General features: G+C 38.3%; 1 non-coding gene across 1 annotated transcript; it reads right to left on the bottom strand.

The window, feature by feature from the left end:
• Positions 1–11,083: 11,083 nt before the first annotated feature.
• LOC141519816 (U6 spliceosomal RNA) lies at positions 11,084–11,190 on the bottom strand. The gene has a single exon (XR_012477451.1). It is a non-coding gene; the product is annotated as a U6 spliceosomal RNA (small nuclear RNA).
• Between the last annotated feature and the right edge of the window lie 1,338 nt (positions 11,191–12,528).

The following is a 12,528-nucleotide window of genomic DNA, read 5'->3' as shown; positions in this document are numbered from 1 at the left end:
ATTTTAATTTTATCCTAGAGCCAATGGAGAATAATGACGATTCTTGAAGAGGAAAGTAACATGATCAGATCTGCCATTTAGGCAGATTATTTTGGCACTTTGTGGAAAGGATTTGTAATTTGTAAATTGTAAAGAAGAGAAATTGGAAGTAGGAACCTCAAATAAGGAACCTATTGCAATAGAACTAAGGTAATGATCATGTGAGTGGAGAGAAGGGATGGATATAAGAGATGCTGTGGAGAAAGGATTGATAAGACTTCTGATTGGGTGAGGCAAAAGGAAAAGTTGAAGGTGAATCCAAGGTTGCCAACTAATGTGACTGGAAGGATTCTGATGCCCTCAACCAAAATAGGGAAGTTTGGAGAAAGGATGAATTTTATTTGGTAGCAAGTAGTAAGGTCATGTTAAATTTCAGGTGCTGATAGATGTTTAGGTGAAAATGTCCAATAGGCAGGTGTTGATGAGAGACTGTCTTTCCTGAGAGAGATTGGAAATTAGTTACATGGAAGTAATGGAAGCTGATGAAATTACCAAAAGAAATGAAATCCAGGGAAAAAAAGGGTTCAGAACAGGGTCTTAAGAGATACTTGAAGGAAGAACCTGGATGATTATTCTGAATAGGAACCTGAGAAGAGGAGTGAATATCTCACAAATAGGAGTGGAACTAAGGGAAGCAGTCACACACACACATGGAATATTCAGGAGTAAAGGGTGATCTACAGTGTCAAAAACTGCAAAAAAGACCAAGAAGAATGAAATCTGAAAAAAAAATCATCAGATTTAGCTATTATAAACTCATCAATAGTGTCAGAGAGAGCAGTTTCAATTAAGTGGTAGGATTAAAACCAGATTGCAAGGAATTGGGAAGTAAGTGGGAGGTGAGAAAGTAAATGTATTTTTCTAGAAGTCTGGCTGTGCAAAGGAAGAGAGATATTGTAATAAATAAATAGCAGGGTTATTTTAAACAAGGGTTATTCTAAGACTGAAAAGTCTGAGTATATGTATGTATTGGTAGGAAGGAGCCAGTAGAAAAGGAGAGACTGAAGTGGCCATAGAACCTTCATTTGAAGGCTTCCAGTGATTGAGAAGCCATTACTTCTGAAAACAACTCTTTTACTTTGTGATAGTTTTCAGTGGAAATAGGTTACTACACTGTGTGTATATCTTTTCACAGACATTTTATCTCAATGCTTTATTCCCAGAACACATATAACATATCTGCAGGTATAAGGATTCTTTGAAAGAAGGAATTGTTTCAGTTTTTGTAGTTGTATTTCCAGTGTCTAGCTTAGTCCTAGTCCTATGACATACATGTGTATACACACACACACACACACACACACACACACACACACAAAGTGCTTTATACTCTATAAAGGGACTGTTTATATGTGAGATATTATTATTGTCAAAAATGAGCCTAGGGAGTGGAAAAGGTCACTCCATCAACTAGAGAGTTTATTTCTCTACCAGGATGGTATATCAAATACTCCTCCTTTATATGTGATCTTAATTAAATTATCTCCAAGATGTTATGATTCCATAATTTTAGGATTATAGGACCTAGACCTGGTAGGATCCTTGGAAAAATTGAGTCACTTTCATATTTTAAAGAAATGGAGACTGAACTCCAGAGAGGGGAATGATACTCATAGTAGAAGAGCCAGGATTCAAACCCAAACCATCTGACTCTAAATCAGGGTCAAAATCCTCAGCTCTGCTTGGGAGTTAGGTTTCCAAGATGCAAGTCATGGGTAGATACTACCTTCTTGCTTATTACTATGCCCCTTCATAAAGAGGAGAAAATAAGGAGAGGGTCAAGAAGTGAGATTTCTTCTACTTCTAATATTCTGTGATTCCAAAAAGGTGTTAAACTGGAAACTATCAATGAATTAAAAAGTTTGAGTGCAACTCATGCATCTCTATTTATAGTCCTCACACAGGAGGGGCAGAAAGCCTTCCCCCCCTTATGTTTGAATGACTACAGTATACATGGCTTGAGCATTCATAAGATCCCCCCACCAAACTTAGGAGAATTCCCCAGATTTTCTCCCTAGACACAAACTACCATAGGAAGAGGTGTTTGATTTGTCCACTCCTCTCCCACCTAAAGATCTACCTACCTGAAGCTATGTCTCTCTCTGTCTTGTCTCTATCTCTGACTCTGTCTGTCCCTGTCTCTCTGTCTCTGTCTCTGTCTGTTTCTATCTCTCTGCCTCTCTCTGTCTCTCTGTCTCTGTCTCTCTGTCTCTCTGTCTCTCTGTCTCTCTGTCTCTCTGTCTCTCTCTCTCTCTCTCTCTCCTTCCCTCACTTGTTCTGGACACAAAATTTCAGCAGTCAATAAAGGATGAGGACATAGAGGTTGCTGTAGAAGTTTAGAAGGCAGCTATCACAATGCCTTGAGAGATGCCTCATTCAACTCATTCCAATTAGCATGTGTCACAACTAAATTGTGTACTGGGAGAATGACTGTACTAAAAGTCAGGAGCCCTAATTTTCCCTTTGATTTGTTACTTACTTTGACTTACTATGACTTTGAGCAATTCCTTTAACCTCTTTGGGTCTCAGTTTATTTGTAAAATAAATGACTTGGATTAGATGAGGTCTCTTCCAGTCCATTCTGACCCCACCACCATTTTTTTTAGACTTACTCTATCTTGCCCAAGGTGGAAATGCAGTCACCACTCATGGACCCAACCCCATTACTGACTGGCACAGGCCAGTTTATCCCCTCCTTAGACATTCTGGTGGTCCCCTGCTATTATAGGGACTCCAAATATTGGCATCATGCTTACTACAAACACCCTATCTATTGCTGCTATTGCAGCTCAGAATACTGAGTTCAAGTGATTCCCATACTTAACTTCCCTGATGGCAAGGATTAGCAAGGATTATATTCACAAATCCAGAATTTTCTTGAAGGGGGAAGTACAAATCCTATGAAATTCTTAGATTAGTAAGAGGGAACCTGAGTAATGAAGCCCCTGGGGTCCCAGAAAGGGGGAAACACCTCTACAGATAATTTTTGCCCCCCTTATCAATTTGCCTAGAGCTGTCCAAGGTTCTGAACAACCCCAGCTCTAGGGGCAAAGAGATACGGAAAAAGATGCATTAAGTCAAGCCCTGATCTGGAGCAGGGGGGAGGGGTGGGAAGGGAGAGATACAGCTCTTACCTTCCAATAATCTATTATCCTTAATTTTTCCTTTCCCTTTTCTTGTCACTGGAACTGGAAGCCTGATGCTGATGCCTACCCCCTTTCCTTTCATAGTTTCACACAGAATCTAAGAGTTCGGAGACATTGGAATTTATTCCATGCCTAAACAAGAGCAAATCACTTCCACATGGCATCACTGACAATTGGTTATATAGTCTTTGACAACACCCATTCCTGAATCCCTGTTGGTGGATGGGAACTCACCACATTTCAAGAGGTCTCTTCCATTTTTGGACAACTCATTGTAAGAAGTTTTCTCTTATATTAAATAAAACCTGATTTTCTGAAACTTCTTTTCCTACCCTCTGGAACTAATCAAAACAACTTTAATCCTGATTCTATAAGACAACTTTTCAAATACCTGACAACTATCTGACAAGTTTTCTCTTCTAAAAACAAAACAAAACATTTCTAGGTTCTTCTAACAATTCCCTCAATATATACTGGTGGTCTACAATCTTAGCATAGTAAAGGCCATCTCACAGATGCTCCCCAATTTGTATATATCCTTTCTAACATGTGGATTACACTGAACTAAATACCATAACCTAACCATCTGGCCAGAACATGGTACAGTGAAACTATCACCTCTCTCATTTAGGACACTCCATCACTCTTAACATAGCCTAGGACACCAACTAATATTTTAAACTGCTATCACATAATAAGAACTCAAATTAAGTTTACAGTCCACAAACAATTCTCTAGATCTCTTTCATGGGAACCATTGTCTAACCATATTTTCCCGCTCTTGTAGTTTTTGAAACTCAATGCCAAACTTCATTTGTGATCCTATTATGTTTAATCTTTATTAGATTTGGCCCATTGATCGAACCTGTCAAAATTTTTTTTTGGATTTTAACTGTCATACAGTGTCATATAATGTCATGCTGTGCCCTAACTCTAATTTAAGATCTTTCAGTTAGCCGTCTCCCCAAGCTTTATCTCACCTGCAAATTTGACAAGTTTAATTTATCCAATTTCCTGCAGTGATCTGTTAAAAATGATAAACAAGAAAGTGCCAAGGACAAATCCCTAGGACACTGTACTAGACTCTTCCCAAGTTGCTAGCAAACCATTAAGGTCTACTCCTTCGATCAGCTATTCAGTTAGCTGACCCTGTACTATTACCTAGCCCACATATTTTTATTTTGTCCACAAAGATAACATGAGAGAGTTTTATCAACTGCTTTGCTAAATTTTAAGTATATTGGGTCTATGACATTACCCCATCACAATGTCCTCCTATTGACAAAACCATCTGGGATTTTAGTGATTGCTGCTTCCCATTCTAAATTATCACATAGCATCCATCTAACAATATATACTAGGAGTTTTCTAGAAATAGAAGGCAAGCTCATTGACCTAGAGTTTACAGGTTACACCTTTTTTCTATCTTGAAAACAATATTTGTCCTGTTTCAGTCTATTTCACCTCTTACATTATCCATTAATCAGTCAAAGAACACTGACAATGAAAGATTAGTAGTTACATCTATCAAATATTTTAATACACTAGGGTGTACCTTGTTGATTTGGATATGGTAACTTGAATCACTGAGGAAAACTAAGTGCTCTTTCACATCACCTCACTCACTTTAGTGTCATCCAGTGTCATCCACTTTTGTTATGTCTTCCTCAATCAAAAGATCATATAATTTAGGGAGGTAGAGATGGATGGGACCTTTGAAACCATTGAATCCATTTACATCTTCATTTTACAGATAAAGAGAAAGAGGAAGAGAAAGGTTAAGGGACCTTCCCAGAGTCATTCAGTTATTAAAAATCTGAAGCAGGGTAGTTAGGTGGCACAGTGGATAGAGTACCGGCCCTGGGGACAGGAGGACTTGAGTTCAAATCCAGCCTCAGACACTTAATAATTGCCTAGCTGTGTGACCTTTGACAAGTCACTCTTAACCCCATTGCCTTAAATAAATAAAAAAATTTAAAAGTCTGAGGCAGGATTTGAACTACAATCTTCCCGATTCCAAGTCCATTACCCTACTTCAGGGGGATCATTCTCCTTACCCTGGAAAATAAATAAAAACCAGAGTTGAATAGGATAACATAGTTGAAAAAGACCTCAGATATCACTGACTATAATCTCCCTTATTATACATATGATTAATATGAATAGTTGGGTTTTTTAATAAATTCTCTGTTAGTTATTCTATCCACACCAGAAGGGATGGGTGGTGTCCTGAGTGATGGTGGTAGCCACAAGATGAGTGATGCCAAGGGATTCTGGAAGACCCATGAAGTACTGGAGATTGCTCTATAATATTTACTTAATCTGTCCCCTCTGAAATTTACTTTCCTCATATGTAGGGTATATATCAGATTTTGTCTACTTTTTCTCTCTTTTCTTTCAGTCCTATTATGAAGTAGCTACTTCCTCTCAAACTTTCCTATCATTTCTACTCCAGAAACTAGTTCCTCTGTTGAGCAGAATTGAGCCCAGAAGAGCAGTTCTCCTTGCCAATTCCTCAACTTTTTGAAGGATGAAATTATCATTAAGGCAAGTCACAATTCCTCAGCTGCTCTGCTTTTGGTAGAAAATATCCAGATGGTTGAAGTCCCCCATCATTACATTATCAGGTCTCTGAGCCAGATCTGTTTTCTGAACTCCTTGTCTAATTGCTCCTGTCCAAGTTTTTTGTAGTATATTCCAAAGATATTATTTCTTTTTCTCCCTCCACTGAACTTCACCCAGATGCTCTTCAGTATATTTCCACCTATTCTGGTTCTTGGATTTTCTAAGATGCATATTACATATATATATATGTATACATATAAAATATAGATATGTATATTCATGCATGTATAATATAAATATGCATTTATTAAGCCCTTAGTAATTGCCAAACATTTTGGTAGACATAAGGGATGAATGAAACAATCATCCCTCACAAGGATAGTATGTAATATATGTCAGTGATATAAACATATATGTTTCATATATATGTATATATTCCACATGGAATAAATATAAAGAGAATAAATACAAAGTCTTAAATATAAGGTAGTTTGAAAAGGAAGTCACTAGTAGCTAGGAGGATCAAGAAAGGTTTCATGTAGAAAGTGGAGCTTGCAATGAGTATTGAAAGATGAAAAGGATTCTGTGGGGTGGAGGTGAAAAGAGAGTGCCTTATAGGTATGGGGACAACCAAAAAGAGACAAAGAGACAGAAGTAAAATGGAGTGTTTTGTGTAGGAAACAAAGAGCTCAGTTTAGTTGACTTAATTGTGGTGCTTAATTGTCTTTTGATTTGAATTAATATGACCCCTGATTCCAGGTCCAGTGTTCTATCCTCTGTGCTACCTAGACATTAGCTGTGTGACCCTGGGCAAGTCACTCAACCTTGATTGCTTCAGTTTCCTCATCCACAAAATGAACTGGAGAAAGAAATGGCAAATGACTCTACTATCTTTGCCAAGAAAACCCAAAATGAGGTCGTGAGGGAGTGGACCCTACTGAAAAAAAATCCTTTGGTTGGATGGTAAAATAAACATATCAAAAGACACTAATGAAATATATGTTTTAATGGACGCTGATGCATAATGTATAGAGGGGAAAGTATCTATGTATGTTTGTATATATGGTTGAGGATAAGATGCTATATTAAGGAATACCAGCTCAGAGGTTCAAACTCTCCTTTCCTTTAAATGCTCTATCCATGCAGCCTCAAAATGGAAGAGAGGTTTATGTCTTTGTCAGGGCTATAGGCAGTAGCTATTGCCCTCCTCTCCTACAACTTAGCTTCTTGCCTTCCTTGGTGTGCCAATCCTAAGGAATATTGCCTCCAAGAAAGCTGTGGGAGTTAGAAATCAGTTCAGGTTGATGGGGAGGGAGCCCTTCATTTTTCCTGTTCAGGAAGAGTTACGTAATTAGCAAATCTAGATGGTGGCATCAAAAGCTTGTTCTAAGGAAAGGGAGAAGGAACAATAGAGAAGAATAGATCCCTTTTCTTGTCTCTAATTGATGAATTCTGAATGCAGATCAAAGCGTATTTTTTCACTTTATTTTTCTTGCCTTTGTTCTCAGCATGGCTAATATGGAAATATGTTTTGCATGGCTTCACATGTATAATGGGTATCATATTGCTTGCTTTCTCAGTGTGTGGGAGTGGAGGAAAGAAGAGAATTTGAAACTCAAAAAAATAAATATTAGGAAATAAAAATTGCTTTAAAATATTTTTAAATTAATAATTAAAAATAAAAAGCCTCAGGGTAGGGGTTGGGGAGCCCTGGGTTGAATCGAGACTTCAACTCTCATCTTTGCTACAATCTAGATGCAATAGTGGATAAATTGTTGAACTTGGAGTCAAAGTTTGAATCCTGTCTCAGATAATTACTAGCCTGGTCAATTCATTTAATTTCTCTAAACCTCAGTTTCTTTATCTATAAAATGAAGGTTTGGATTCAGTGACCTCCGCCATCCCATGCAGCTTTAAATTGATGGTCATATGATCCTCTTAGTGTGACCTTGGATCATATATAACTTTACTGGATCTCAATTTCCTTTACTGTAAAACATGGTAATAATACCTGCACTCTTCTTCATAGGGTTGTCATCAGGAATGCACTGTATAAACCTTAAAGTGCCATAGAAATAGAAGTTATTATTAATCCTGTCTTCACCACCCTCCAACCCCCAATATTCTGGCAGTGGGAGGAGAGAGACAGCCCAGAATAGAAACACCAGAGCTGTTGTCCTTCATAAAAAAATAGCATGGGAGTGGAGGAGACCTGGCATAGAATGGGCAATGGAGGGGGAGGCTTAGTTTTGAAGGGAGAGAGAACCCCTAGATTGTGGCCTTGGAATGAGGATAATGATTCACTGTCACCTCTCCACACAAGGTCACCCCATCCAATTCATGGAGGGGAGATGTCTTTACCTGATCTGACTCCCTTCTGTCTTTAATACAGTCTAGTTTGAATTCCTTTCCTTACTTCCTGCTCATCTCTCCTTCTTGGTAACTACATGAATTTTCCAGCACAGAGAAATGAAACCTTTCCCAAGATTTCTGTACTTGTACCGTACTTGCCCCAAATCATTCCAATTCCCCTCCAGTCAATCAATTCCCAAACCCAGGTCTCCCCCAATCCCTCTTCCTTATCCTCTCCACCTCCCACAATGGCAGAACCAGTTTTCTAATCATAGAGTTCAGATTAGAGCTGTAAGACACCTTACTGATCATCTCATCCAAGCCCATCATTTTGCAGAAGAGAAATAGCAAAGGTCTTGGAAAAATTCTTAGACTTCCTAAGTCAAGTAGGGAGCTCATGATCAGAGGTAGAAAGGAGGTGATTAAAGAGTGCATCCTGGGGGCAGCTAAGTGAAACTAAATAGAGCACTGGCCCTGGAGTCTGGAGTTCCTGAGTTCAAATTTGGCCTCAGACACTTCATACTTGCTTAGCTGTATGACCTTGGAAAAGTCACTTAACTCCATTGCCTTGCCAAAAAAAAAAAAGAATACAGCTTGGTTTTGAAAGAAGTAATTTTGATCACATTAAATTAAAAAGGCTTTGCACAAACAAAACATACATGCAAGATTAGAAGGAAAGCAGAAAATTAGGCAAGTTTCTCTGATAAAATTCTCATTTCTCAAACATAAAGAACTGAATGAAATTTATAAGGATATAAGTTATACTTCATTTGGTAGCTGATCAAGGGATATGAACAGGTAGTTTTCAGATAAAGAATCAGAGCTATCTATAGTCATATGAAAAAATGCTCTAAGTAATCATTGATTGTTGTTATATAGTCATTTCAATCATTCCTTCTCTTCATGACCCTACTGGGGATTTTCTTGGCAAGGGCAGTAGTTAGCTATTTCCTTCTCCAGCCTATTTTTAGAGTTTGGAGGGGAAAGAGTTTCTGAGAACTCCTACCTTCATGCTGCTATCTACTCCAACCCATTTTTTAGATGAGGAAACTAAGGCAAACAGGGTTAAGTGATTTTCCCAGGGTCCCATAGCTAATAAGTCTCTGAGGCTAGATTTGAACTCAGATTCTCTTGACTCCAGACCTGACACTCTATCTACTGTGCCACCTACCTTTCCCCACTATTGATTAGAGAAATAGAAATTAAACAACTTTGAGGCACTACTGCACACCTATCATGGCTAATATGACAGAAAAGGAAAATGACAAATGTTGGAAGGAATATAGGGAAATTGGGACACTAATGCTCTTTATTGGTAGAGTTGTGAACTGCTCAACCTTTCTGGAAAGATATGTGGAACTATGCCCTAAAGGCTATAAAACTGTAAACCTCCTTTGAGCCAGCAATAGTACTATTTGGTTTGTAACCCGAAGAAATTTTTTAGAAAAGGAAAAGAGTATCTATATGTATATTTATGGCAGCTCTTTTTTGTGATGGTAAAAAAAAAGGAAATTTGAGCAGATGCCCATTAACTGGGGCGGGGGGGATGGTTGAACAAATTTTGGCCTATGATTGTGATAGATTGCTCTTAAAAATGATGAGCAAGATATATTCAGAAAAAAACATGATATTACTTTTATGCCCAAATCATATATTCATTTCAACCTCATCTTGGTATAGGATGTGAGATGTTCAGATTAGAGTTGGAAGACACCTTACTGATCATCTCATCCAAGCCCATCATTTTGCAGAAAAGAAATAACAAAGGTCTTGGAAAAATTCTTAGACTCCCTGAGTCAAGTCAGGGAACTCATGATCAGGGGTAGAAAGGAGGTGATTAAAGAGTATAGCCTGGGGGCAGCTAGGTGGTACAGTGGATAGAGCATTTCAGTCATACCATTTTCCAATTTTTCCAGCAATTTTTGCAAAAAAAGCCTGGAAAGGCTTATATGAACTGATACAAAATGAAGTGAGCAGAACTAGAACTTTGTACACAGTAGCAGCAATATTGTATGATGAACAACTGGGAATGACTTAGCTATTCTCAGCAATTCAACTATCCAAGATAATTCCAAAGGACTTATTATGAAAAATGCTATCTACCTCCAGGGAAGGAACTGGTGGCATCTAAAATAAGTTTTCATTTTATTTTTACTAGATTTTTTGTTTGTGTTTTCTTTCACAATGTGACTATTTTGGAAATGTTTTGCATGACTACACTATACCAATTTTTTTTTTTTAATGAGGGAGGAAGAGAGGGTGGAAGAGAATTTAGAACTCAGATTTTAAAAATGGATGTCAAAAATTCTTTACATGTAATTGGAAATATTTTTTAAAAGAAAGAAGTTCCAAATTTGGAAGGAGAACAAGTTCCATTAGGAAGCTGTCCTCTGTAAGGAGAGGTTCTGGGGAGTTTTACCAATTTGTGAGGAAATGGCAAAACATTCATTAAAAAGCCAGAGGCAGCAATGTAGAGGTCAATTAGTCCTTGAAGAACATAAGGCTTGCACAGCCCTTTACATATATTAACTCATTTAGTCTTCACAAGAACCCCTGTGAGCCAAGCACTATTATTATCTCCATTTTACATCAGAGGAAACTTAAAGGGCTTAAATGACTAACCTTAAGGTTATGAAACTAGTAAATGTCTTCATTGGGACTCAGATGCAGCTCTTCTTAACTCCAAATCCTGAACTCTCCACAGCTTTGTAAACATTCCCTGATAGGGAAAAATGTTAGCTGGATGAAGGGATTTTTCAAGGCCAATCAGTATAATAGGAACCAAGTACAGTGCTCTTAATAAATATTTGGGGTTTTTAATTTTTTTGTATTTTTAGGATTTTTGCAAGGCAAATGGGGTTAAGTGGCTTGCCCAAGGCCACACGGCTGGGCAATTATTAAGTGTCTGAGGCTAGATCTGAACTCAGGTACTCCTGACTCCAGGGCCGGTGCTCTATCCACTGCACCACCTAGCTGCCCCTAAAAATATGGAATGCTTCACGAATTTGCATGTCATCCTTGCACAGGGGCCATGCTATTCTACTCTGTATCGTTCCAATTTTAGTATATGTGCTGCTGAAGTGAGCAATAAATATTTGTTAAAAAATGTATTTGTTGGGGCAGCAAGGTAGCGCAGTGGATAGAGCACCGGCCCTGGAGTCAGGAGTACCTGAGTTCAGATCTGGCCTCAGACACTTAATAATTGCCCAGCCGTGTGGCCTTGGGCAAGCCACTTAACCCCATTTGCCTTGCAAAATCCTAAAAAAAAATGCATTTGTTGATTGATCCATAGAATAGATTAAGCCTCATTCATCAGGCAAAAGCCAGGAGAGGTGGCATGTGGTTAGAGGGTAAGGGTTCAAATTTGAATTTAGTGACTTATTTACCTGGGTGATCTTGGACAAGTCACCACCTAGCTGAGTCTCAATCTAATCATCTGAAGGAACTGGATGTCTTCTAGGGGTTTTTGGTAGATAGAAATCAATGGTTATCTGTTACTCTAACTGCTCAAATCAGGAGAGAAATGATTTTCCACAAAAGGGATGCATGGAAATCTTAAGGGATATCTACATACCTAGCTACTAACAGACTCCAAGGCTTTGTCCCTTATTTGGTCTAATGCTTGCATTTCCTTAAATTCTCTGGTGAAATTTCATTTCTTGCATCACTGAGTCTCCAGGGAATTAAGGGAATAGAGATCCATGGCTTATATCTAACTAAGCACTGAGATCTGGGGAATCTAGGAATCCCAGGATCCAGAAAGGAAGTAGGAAGGAGAGCACAAGCAGATAGACCACTCCCTTCAAAATAAATTAAGTGTTCCAGATGATTTGGGACTAAGGAAATTTGCATCAAGTTCAGGGATGAGTTCCCAGGATGGCTGCCTTGCTGGGAAATGTCTAAAGGCTGTTTTAACTTCTTCCAAAGGAGACAGAGCCTTAGCAGGGAGGATTTCTACTGAAGAAAAAAAGAGAATTTTTCCTACCAAGAAGAAAAATACTGGTTATGAAGAAACACTCTCTCACCTGATCTCCACCCTTCTAACTCCCAGGAGAGGAATCCTGTCAGGGAGACAGATGCCCCTGAATCCCCAAATAAATCGAAAGGAAATCTATCTCCAAGACAATGATTAGGACAGCTGAATGTCTAAAATCTTTTTTATTTTGTCACTTTGGTCTTGTTTTGATGTGCTTATGGTGGTGAGGAGACCTACAACATGACTAAATATATGTATCCCCACCTGTGTGTGACAAAAAGAGGAATGGGTTATTGAAGAAGGAAAGCAGTTGTTAAGTCCGCCAGAACTGTCCTCCTAGAATAAAGATTCTTTTTAATATCAGAGACCCCTGTGATAGTCTGGTGAACCCATCTTTTCAGAATCATGTTTTTAAATGCATAAAATAAAATACAAATTATAAGGGAACCA

This window comes from Macrotis lagotis, chromosome 3, assembly GCF_037893015.1.
Source record: "Macrotis lagotis isolate mMagLag1 chromosome 3, bilby.v1.9.chrom.fasta, whole genome shotgun sequence".
In the NCBI taxonomy this organism is placed as follows: Eukaryota; Metazoa; Chordata; class Mammalia; order Peramelemorphia; family Peramelidae; genus Macrotis; species Macrotis lagotis.
Note: the sequence above shows the minus strand (reverse complement) of the source record. Positions and strands in the feature narration are given on the sequence as shown.